This window comes from Saimiri boliviensis, chromosome 9 (assembly GCF_048565385.1).
Source record: "Saimiri boliviensis isolate mSaiBol1 chromosome 9, mSaiBol1.pri, whole genome shotgun sequence".
Taxonomy (NCBI): Eukaryota; Metazoa; Chordata; class Mammalia; order Primates; family Cebidae; genus Saimiri; species Saimiri boliviensis.
The window spans coordinates 68,351,560-68,361,941 of NC_133457.1; positions in this window are offsets into that span (position 1 = coordinate 68,351,560).

The window sequence follows — 10,382 nt, forward strand, 5'->3', positions numbered from 1 at the left end:
CAAAGATGTGAAAACACCAGCACAAGATGACTGAAAATTCCTAAAACCAGAACACCTCTTCTACAAAGGATCACAACTTCTCACCAGCAAGGGAACAAAACTGGACGGAGAATGAATTTTATGAACTGACAGAAGTAGGCCTCAGAAGATGAGTAATAACAAACTCCTCTGAGCTAAAGGAGCATGGGTTCTAACCCAGCGCTAAAAACCTTCAAAAAAGGTTAGAGGAATTGCTAACTAGAATAATCAGTTTACAGAAGAACATAAATGACCTGATGGAGCACACAGAACAAGAACTTCATGAAGCTACAACAGTATCAGTAGGCGAATAGATCAAGTGGGATAAAGGATTTCAGAGACTGGGGATCAACTTAATGAAATAAAGCATGAAGACAAGATTAGAGAAAAAAGAGGGAAAAGAAATGAACAAAGCCTTGAAGAAATATGGGACTATGTGAAAAGACCAAACCTACGTTTGATTGGTGTACGTGAAAGTGACAGGAGAATGGAGCCTGGAAAACGTCCTTCAGGACATTATCTAGGAGAACTTCTCCAACCTAGCAAGACAGGCCAACATTCAAATTCATGAAATACAGAGAACACCACAAAGATACTCCTTGAGAAGAGAAACCCCAAGATACTTAATTGTCAGATTCACCAGGGTTGAAATGAAGGAAAACCTGCTAAGGGCAGCCAGAGAGAAAAGTCGGGTTGCCCACAAAGGGAAGCCCATCAGACTGACAGTGGACCTCTTGGCAGAAACCCTACAAGCCAGAAGAGAGTGGAGGCCAATGTTCAACATTCTTAATGAAAATAATTTTCAACCCAGAATTTCATATCCAGCCAAACTAAGTTTCATAAGCAACAGAGAAATAAAATTATTTACGGACAAGCAAATGCCAAGAGATTTTGTCACCACCCGGCCTGCCTTACAAGAGCTCCTGAAGGAAGCACTAAACATGGAAAGGAAAAACTCTTACCAACCACTGCAAAAACATATCAAATTGTAAAGACCAATGACACTATGAAGAAACCACATCAACTAACAAGCAAAGTAACCAAGTATCATCATAATGATAGGATCAAATTCACACATAACAATACTAACCTTAAATGTAAATGGGCTAAATGCCCCAATTAAAAGACAGACTGGCAAATTGAATAAAGAGTCAAGACCCTGGCTGGGCGCAGTGGCTCACACCTGTAATCCCAGCACTTTGGGAGGCCGAGGCGGGTGGATCACGAGGTCAAGAGATCGAGGCCATCCTGGTCAACACAGTGAAACCCTGTCTCTACTAAAAATACAAAAAGTTAGCTGGGCATGGTGGCGCGTGCCTGTAATCCCAGCTACTCAGGAGGCTGAGGCAGGAGAATTGCCTGAACCCAGGAGGCAGAGGTTGTGGTGAGCCGAGATCATGCCATTGCACTCCAGCCTAGGTAACAAGAGCGAAACTCCATCTCAAAAAAAAAAAAAAAAAAAAAGTCAAGACCTGTCGGTGTGCCATATTCAGGAGACCCATCTCACCTGCAAAGACACACATAAGCTCAAAATAAAGGGATAAAGGAAAATTTACCAAGCAAATGGCAAGGAAAAAAAAGCAGTGGTTGCAATTCTAGTCTCTGATAAAACAGACTTTAAACCAACAAAGATCAAAAAAGACAAAGAAGATCATTACATAATGGTAAAGGGATCAATGTAACAAGAGCTAACTATCCTAGATATACATGTACCTAATACAGGAGAACCCAGATTCATAAAGCAAGTTCTTAGAGACCTACAAAGAGACTTAGACTCCCACACAATAACAGTGGGACACTTTAACACCCCACTGTCAATATTATATCAACAAGACAGAAAATTAACAAGGATGTTCAGGATTTGAACTCAGCTCTGGACCAAGTGGACCTAATAGACATTTACAAAACTCTCCACCCCAAATCAACAAAATACACATTTTTCTCAGCACATCACACTTATTCTACAATTGACCACATAATTGGAAGTAAAACACTCCTCAGCAAATGCAAAAGGATGGAAATCATAACAAACAGTCTCTCAGACCATACTGCAATCAAATTAGAACTCAGGATTAAGAAACTCACCCAAAATTGCACAACTGCATGGAAACTGAGCAACCTGCTCCTGGATGACTACTGGGGAAATAACAAAATTAAGGCAGAAATAAATAAGTTCTTTGAAACCAATGAGAACAAAGACACAATGTACCAGAATCTCTGGGGCACAGCTGAAGCAGTGTTTAGAGGGAAATTTGTAGCACTAAATGCCAACAGGAGAAAGCAGGAAAGATCTCAAATGAACACTCTAACATCGCAATTAAAAGAACTGGAGAAGCAAGAACAACCCAATTCAAAAGCTAACAGAAGACCAGAAATAACAAAGATCAGAGCAGAACTGAAGGAGCTAGAGATACAAAAAGCCTTTCAAAAAAATCAATAAATCCAGGAGCTGGGTTTTTTTTGTTTGTTTGTTTGTTTGTTTGTTTTTAAGATTAACAAAATAGGTAGACCACTAGCCAGACTAACAGAGAAGAAAAGAGAGAAGACTCAAATAGACACAATTTAAAAAAATGATAAAGGGGATATCACCAGTGACCCCACAGAAATGCAAACATCAGAGAATATTGTAAACACTTCTACACAAATAAACTAGAAAATCTAGAAAAAAAAAAATGGATAAATTCCTTGACACATACACCTTCCCAAGGTTACACCAGGAAGAAGTCAAATCCCTGAATAGATCAATAACAAGTTCTGAAATTGAGGCAGTAATTAATAGCCTACCAACCAATAAAAGCCCAGGACCAGGTGGATTCACAGCCAAATTCTACCAGAGGTACAAAGAGGAGCTGGTATCATTCCTTCTGAAACTATTCTAAACAATAGAAAAAGAGGGAATCCTCCCTAACTCATTTTATGAGGCCAGCATCATCCTGATACTAAAACCTGGCAGAGACTCACACAAAAAAAGAAAATTTCAGGCCAATGTCCCTGATGAACATCAATGCAAAAATCCTCAGTAAAATACTGGCAAGCCAAATCCAGCAGCACATCAAAAATCTTATCCACCACAATCAAGTTGGCCTCATCCCTGGGATGCAAGGCTGGTTCAACATACGCAAATCAATAAATGTAATCCATCACATAAACAGAACCAATGACGGAAGCCACATGATTATCTCAATAGAAGCAGAAAAGGCCTTTGATAAAGTTAAATACTCCTTCATGCTAAAAACTCTCAACAAATTAAGTATTGATAGAACATATCTCAAAATAGTAAGAGCGATTTATGACAAACCCACAGCCAATATCATACTGAATGGGCAAGAGCTGGAAACATTCCCTTAGAAAACTAGCACAAGGCAAGGATGCCCTCTCTCACCACTTCTATTCAACATAGTATTGGAAGTTCTGGCCAGGGCAATCAGGCAAGAGAAAGAAAGAAATAAAGCATATTCAAATAGGAAAAGGGGAAGTCAAACTGTCTCTGTTTGCAGATGACATGACTGTGTATTTAGAAAACCCCATCATCTCAGCACAAAATCTCCTTAAGTCAGCAATAATAGACAAACGGAGAGCCAAATCCTGAGTGAGCAATGCTACAAAGAGAATAAAATACCTAGGAATACAACTTACAAGGGACGTGAAGGACCTCTTCAAGGAGAACTACAAACCACTGCTCAAGGAGATAATAGGAGACACTAGTGAATGGGAAAACCTTCCACGCTCATGGATAAGAAAAATCAATATTGTGAAAAAGGCCATACTGCCCAAAATAATTTATAGATTCAATGCTATCATCATCAAGCTATCATTGACTGTCTTCACAGAATTAGAAAAAAAAAACTACTTTGTATTTTATGTGGAACCAAAAAGACCCTGAATAGCCAAGACAATCCTAAGCAAAAAGAACAAAGCAGGAGGCATCACACTACCTGACTTCAAACTATACTACAAGGCTACAGTAACCAAAACAACATGGTGCTGGTACCAAAAGAGAGATATAGACCAATGAAAGAGAACAGAGGCCTCAAAAAATAACGCCACACATTTACAACCATCTGATCTTTGACAAACCTGACAAAAACAAGTAATGGGGAAAGGATTCCCTGTTTAATAAATGGTGCTAGGAAAACTGGCTAGCCATATGCAAAAAATTGAAACTGAGCCCCTTCCTTACACCTTATACAAAAATTAACTCAAGATGGATTAAAGACTTAAACATAAAACCTAAAACCACAAAAAGACCTAAAACCATAAAAACCCTAGAAGAAAACCCAGGCAATACCATTCAGGAAACAGGCATTGACAAAGATTTCATGACTAAAACACCAAAAGCATTGGCAACAAAAGCCAAAATTGACAAATGGCATCTAATTAAAGTCAAAAGCTTCTGTACAGCAAAAGAAACTATCATCGGAGTGAACAGGCAACCTACAGAATGGGAGAAAATTTTTGCAATCTATCCATCTGACAAAGGGATAATATCCAGAATCTAGAAAGAACTTAAATTTGCAAGAAAAAAACAAACAGCCAGGCACAGTGGCTCATGCCAGTAATCCCAACATTTTGGGAGGCCAAGGTGGGTGGATTACAAAGTCAGGAGTTTCAGACCAGCCTGGCCAATATGGGGAAACCCCATCTATACTAAGAATACAAAGATTAGCCGGGAGTGGTGGTGGGCACCTGTAGTCTCAGCTACTTGGGAGGTGAAGAATCTCTTGAACCCAAGAGGCAGAGATTGCAGCGAGCCGAGGTTGCACCATTGCACTCAGCCTGGGTGACAAAGCAAGACTCTGTCTCAAAAAAAAAAAAAAAAAAAAATCAAAAAGTGGACAATGGATATAACACACTTCTCAAAAGAAGACATTTATGTGGCCAATAAACATATGAAAAAAAGCTCATTACCACTACTCATTAGAGAAATGCATATCAAAACCACAATGAGATACTTTCTCACATCAGTTAGAATGGCAATCTTTAAAAAGTCAGGAAACAACAGATGCCGGAGAGGCCATGGAGAAATAGGAACGCTTTTACACTGTGGTGGGAGTGTAAATTAGTTCAACCACTGTGGAAGACAGTGTGGCGATTCCTCAAGGACCTAGAAATAGAAATACCATTTGACCCAGCAATCCTTTACTGGGTATATACCCACAGAATTATAAATCGTTCTATTATAAAGACACACGCACATGTGTGTTTACTGCTGCACTCTTCACAATAGCCAAGACTTGAAACCATCCCAAATGCCCATCAGTGATAGAGTGGATAAAGAAAATGTGGCCTATATACACCATGAAAATACTTTGCAGCCATAAAAAAGGATGAGTTCTTGTCCTTTGCAGGAACATGGATGAATCTGGAAGCCATCATTCTCAGCAAACTAACACAGGAACAGAAAACCAAACACTGCATGTTCTCACTCATAAGTGGGTGTTGAACAATGAGAACACATAGACACAGGGTGGGGAACATCACACACTGGGGCCTGTTGGTGAGTGGGGGGTTGGGGGAGAGACAGCATTAGGAGAAATACCTAATGTAGATGACAGGTTGATGGGTGCAGCAAACCATCATGGCAGGTGTATACCCATGTAACAAACCTGCACATTCTGCACATGTACCCCAGAACTTAAAGTATAATAAAGTAGTAATAATAACTAAAATTAAAATAAGTCAACCAAATTTAAAACTAGACAAAGGATTTAAATAGACATTTCTCCAGAGAAGATATACAAGCGGCCAGTAAGCATGAAAGATGCTCACCATCCTTAATCACAAGGAAATGCAAATCCAGATCACAGTGAGATACCACCTCACATCCGTTAGGATGGCTAAGATAAAAAATAAAATGCAAGTGTTGATGAGAATGTGAGAAATTGGAAACCTCATACACTACTGGTGGAACTGCAAAATGGTACAGCCACTTTGAAAAACCATTTGGGGAAGTGAGGTGGCCGCAGAAGAGAACAAAAAAAAAAAAAAGAGAGAGAGAGAGAAAAAGAAAAACAATTTGACCGTTTCTCAGAACGTTAAACACAGAGTTGCCACAGGACCCAGCAGCCCTACCTCTGAGTATATATTTAGGAAAATTTAAAACACATGTTCACAGGAAAACCTATAAATGAATGTTCATAGCCGTGTTATTCGTAATAGACAAATAGCAGAAACAATTCAAATGTATCTCAACTGATGAATTGATAGAATCTGGTATATCCATGCAATGGAATATTATTCAGCCATAAAAAGGAATGAAATACAGATCTATGCTACAGCAACAATGAAACTTGAAAACATGCTAAGTGACAGAAGCCACTCACAAAAGGCCATGTATCTATTATTTCATTTATATGAAATGTTTAGAATAGATAAATTAATCAAGATAGAAAGTATATTAGCGGTTGCCAGAGGCTGGTGAGATGTGGGGAACAGGAGTGCCTGCTCATTGGCACACAGTTTATTTGGGGAGTGACAAACATGTTCTGAAATTAGACACAGGAGGTTGGGTGTGGTGGCTCACACCTGTTATCCCAGCATTTTGGGAGGCCAAGGCAGCTGGATCATTTGAGTTCAGGAGTTCTAGACCAGCCTAGCCAACGTGGCAAAACCTGTCTCTACCAAAAAGTACCAAAAATAAATAAATAAAATAAAATAAGATAGCAGTGATGGTTGCGCAACTAAAAACCACTGAATTGTACACATAGTGAATTGTACAAAGGGTAAATTTCATAGTATGTGAATTATCTCTCAATAAAGCTGTTATTAAGAGGAAAGTCTCCAGGAGCCCAATTTACACACCAGTTCTGCCGGCTCTACCCTCGGCCATTTCCCCAAATCACTTAGCTTAGTGGTGATCTGGTCTTGTTCATTCCCACCAAGATAAGGGGGTGCATCTTTTTTAAGAGTCAAGGCTGCTGCGTCGCAGCTCACGCCTGTAATCCCAGCATTTTGGGCGGTCGAAGTGGGTGGATCACGAGGTCAGGAGTTCAAGACCAGCCTGGCCAACATGGTGAAACCCCGTCTCTACTAAAAATACAAAAAATTACCCAGGCATGGTGGCAGGCGCCTGTAATCGCAGCTACTTGGGAGGCTGAGGCAAGAGAATCGCTTGAACCCGGCGGTAGAGGTTGCAGTGAGCTGAGACTGTGCCACTGCACTCTAGCCTGGGCAAGAGTAAGGCTTCATCTCAAAAAAGAAAGTCAAGGCATGGGGCAAACAAGGTTTTGGCAGGAGGGACTATGGCCCCGTTACCTGGCAGGTCTATGGCTCTGGTGAGAAGAGGACCCAGCGGTTCTAACCCCAGGACTCTAAATGCTGTTCAACTACTTTACCTTGACCTTCCAAATTGCTTCCTATTAGGTTAACATCTGACTGTTTAGGGGTACACTGGAGGGCTTTGTTTAGAGATAAACTCGAAGGCCTTTCAAAGTTGACAAGATCAACAGGGAACAGGCCTCTAATCCCTGTGGGCCTGGGTGTGGCTGAGCCAGTCTGTTGTGGAAACAGGGCCAGCAGGTGTCTGGTGGACAGGCAGCAGTGGTCTGGGAGGTCAGGACTGACGGTGAGTCTGGGCTGGCTGGGACCACAGCCTCTGAGTCTGGCCTGGCTCCTGCCTCCTGTTGGGCTCAGGAGCCTTCTGCAAGTGACCACCTTCCCTTCTCATGCTGTCCCTCTTCCCCAGATCCCGGTCCTGTATCAGGTTGTCACTGAGACCGGGGATCAACCAGAAAGGGCTGAAGCAGAAATGGAGCTGCAGGAACCATCAGACTAAGCTTGCAAACCATTTGTGAGTCTGAGAGCAATTCAGTGGTCATAACCAACATTTATTTTAACAGGATGACGTTGAATGAAATAGAATAGGATAGACCCACATACACTGCGTGTAAAAGTAAACGGAGTTCTTTCTGAAGTTTTTGTTGGTTTTTACATACATGGATACACTTACTGGGTAAAAGTACATGTATTTATTAATGTGAATTGGGGCCAGAAACGTGTGAAAGCCATTGAGCTAGAGAGATGTCCTCATTGCATAGACAAGGGGAGAGCCCCTTGCCCGTGGTCATGCTTTAGTTGTTGACACAGCTGGGAGTCAAACCGGCAATCCTGACTTCTCCCTGCTTTCCCACCACGTTATGCTCAGGGTCCTCACTCCAAAAGCCTCTTGCTGCACGTGCTCCTGAGCCCTGCTGTTCTCTAAACACCCTACCTTCTCCTGCCTCTGAGCCTTTGCTCGAGCTGTTCCCTCTGCTTGGAAGGCTTTTCCCTCCCGTATCCATTAGAAGAAAATATTCTTGGACAGGCGCAGTGGCTCAGGCCTGTAATCCCACACTTTGGGAGGCCAAGGTGGGCAGATCACCTGAAGTTGGGGGTTCGAGATCAGCCCGACCAACATGGAGAAGCTCCATCTCTAGTAAAAGTACGTTAGCCGCGCGTGCTGGTACATGCCTGTAATCCCAGCTACTCGGGAGGCTGAGGCAGGAGAATCGCTTGAACCCGGGAGGCGGAGGTTGCGGTGAGCCGAGATGGCGCCACTGCTCTCCAGCTGGGGCAACAAGAGCGAAACTCTGTCTCAAACAAAACAAAACAAAGCAAAAAAATAGGAGAAAATATTCTTACACTTCAAGGCAGCATTTAAACCCAACCTCCCCCAGGGTGCTGAGGAGCTAGCTCATTATTATGAAAATGACAAATAAAGTATTGAATGTTCATTCAACCTTCACATCCAAGCCACATAGTGGACAAGGGAAAGATCCTCATGATAGAGAGACTTCAGCTACTGAGCGCAGAAGGAACAGCCGGAAAGCATGGTTGGCAACCCCTAACGACAATGGATCCAAGCGCAAATCATGAGTGATGGAGCTTTTACCTCGGGCACAGTATCTGGAGAATCAAGCTTAACCCCAGTAAAGGCGGGACAGCTTCCAGGCACAGCAGGGAGGGCCCACCTACAGATTCTTCCTTCCAAAGTAATCTCCAGTCCTGATCTCATCTCAACTACCAGATTTCAGGAAAGACAGGGGCAGAGGGACATCCACAAAGATTCAATCCGCCAACCCAGACGGTGGGCTACGCTGCAGGACACAGTACCTGATTTGTTCAGCAATTAAATGATGTGAAAAAGATGGCACTGATCCAGGTACAGATTTAAAGACATTTAAGAATATACCAGTTAAATGTGTGTGTGTATCTTGTCTGGATCTTGACTTGAATAAGCCAGCTGTAAAAAGGCTTCTTTTCTTTCCTTCTTTCTCTTTTCTTTCTTTCTTTTTTCTTTTTCTTTCTTCCTCTTTCTTTTTTCCTTCCTTCCTTCCTTCCTCCCTTTCTTCTTTATTTTATTTTATTCTTTTGAGACACGGTCTCCCTAAGTTGGGCAGGCTGCACTGCGGTGCTACAGTCATGGTTTGCTGCATCCCCAACCTCTTGGGCTCAAGCAATTTTCCCACTTCAGCCTTCTGAATAGCTGGGACTGCAGGTACGCACCAACACATTTGGCTAATTTAAAAAAAAAAAAAAAAAAATTGTAGGGACTGAGCCTTGCTATTGTACTCAGGCTAGTCTCAAACTCCTGAGCTCAAGTGATCCTCCCGCCTGGACCTCCCAAAGTGCTGGGACTACAGGCATCAGCCACCACACCCAACCTTTTTTTTCTTTTTCTCTTCTACTTTGCAGCTGAAAAAAAAAGGTATTTTTGACAAGTGGGGGAAATATGAACACTGATAGGTATTAAACAACAGTAAGTGGTGGTTTTATTTGTTTTTTGTTTTAGAGACGGAGTCTCGCTCTGTTTCCCAGGCTGGAGTGCAGTGCCGCGATCTTGGCTCACTGCAACATCCACCTCCCAGGTTCAAGTGACTCTCCTGCCTCAGCCTCCCGGCTAGCTGGGATTACAGGCATCTGCCACCATGCCCAGCTAATTCTTGTATTTTTAGGAGAGACGGGGAATTCACCACGTTGGCCAGGCTGGTCTCAAACTCCTGGCTTCAGGTGATCTGTCCACCCCAGCCTCCCAAAGTGTTGGGATTACAGTGCAGCCATATTTGTTTTAGCTCTGATAAGGTTTTGTGGTTATATTTTTTAAATACGGGGGATAAGAGCTTGCGCTGGGCATGGTGGCTCACACCTGTAATCCCAGCACTTTGGGAGGCCGAGGCGGGCGGATCACCTGAGGTCCGGAGTTGGAGATTCGCCTGGGCAACATGGTGAAACCCTGTCTCTACTAAAAACACAAAAAATTAGCTGGGTGTGGTGGCGCATGCCTGTAATCCCAGCTATTTGGGAGACTGAGGCAGGAGAATCGCTTGAACTCGGGAAGCGAAGGTTGCAGTGAGCCAAGATTGCGCCACTGCTCTCCAGCCTGGGCA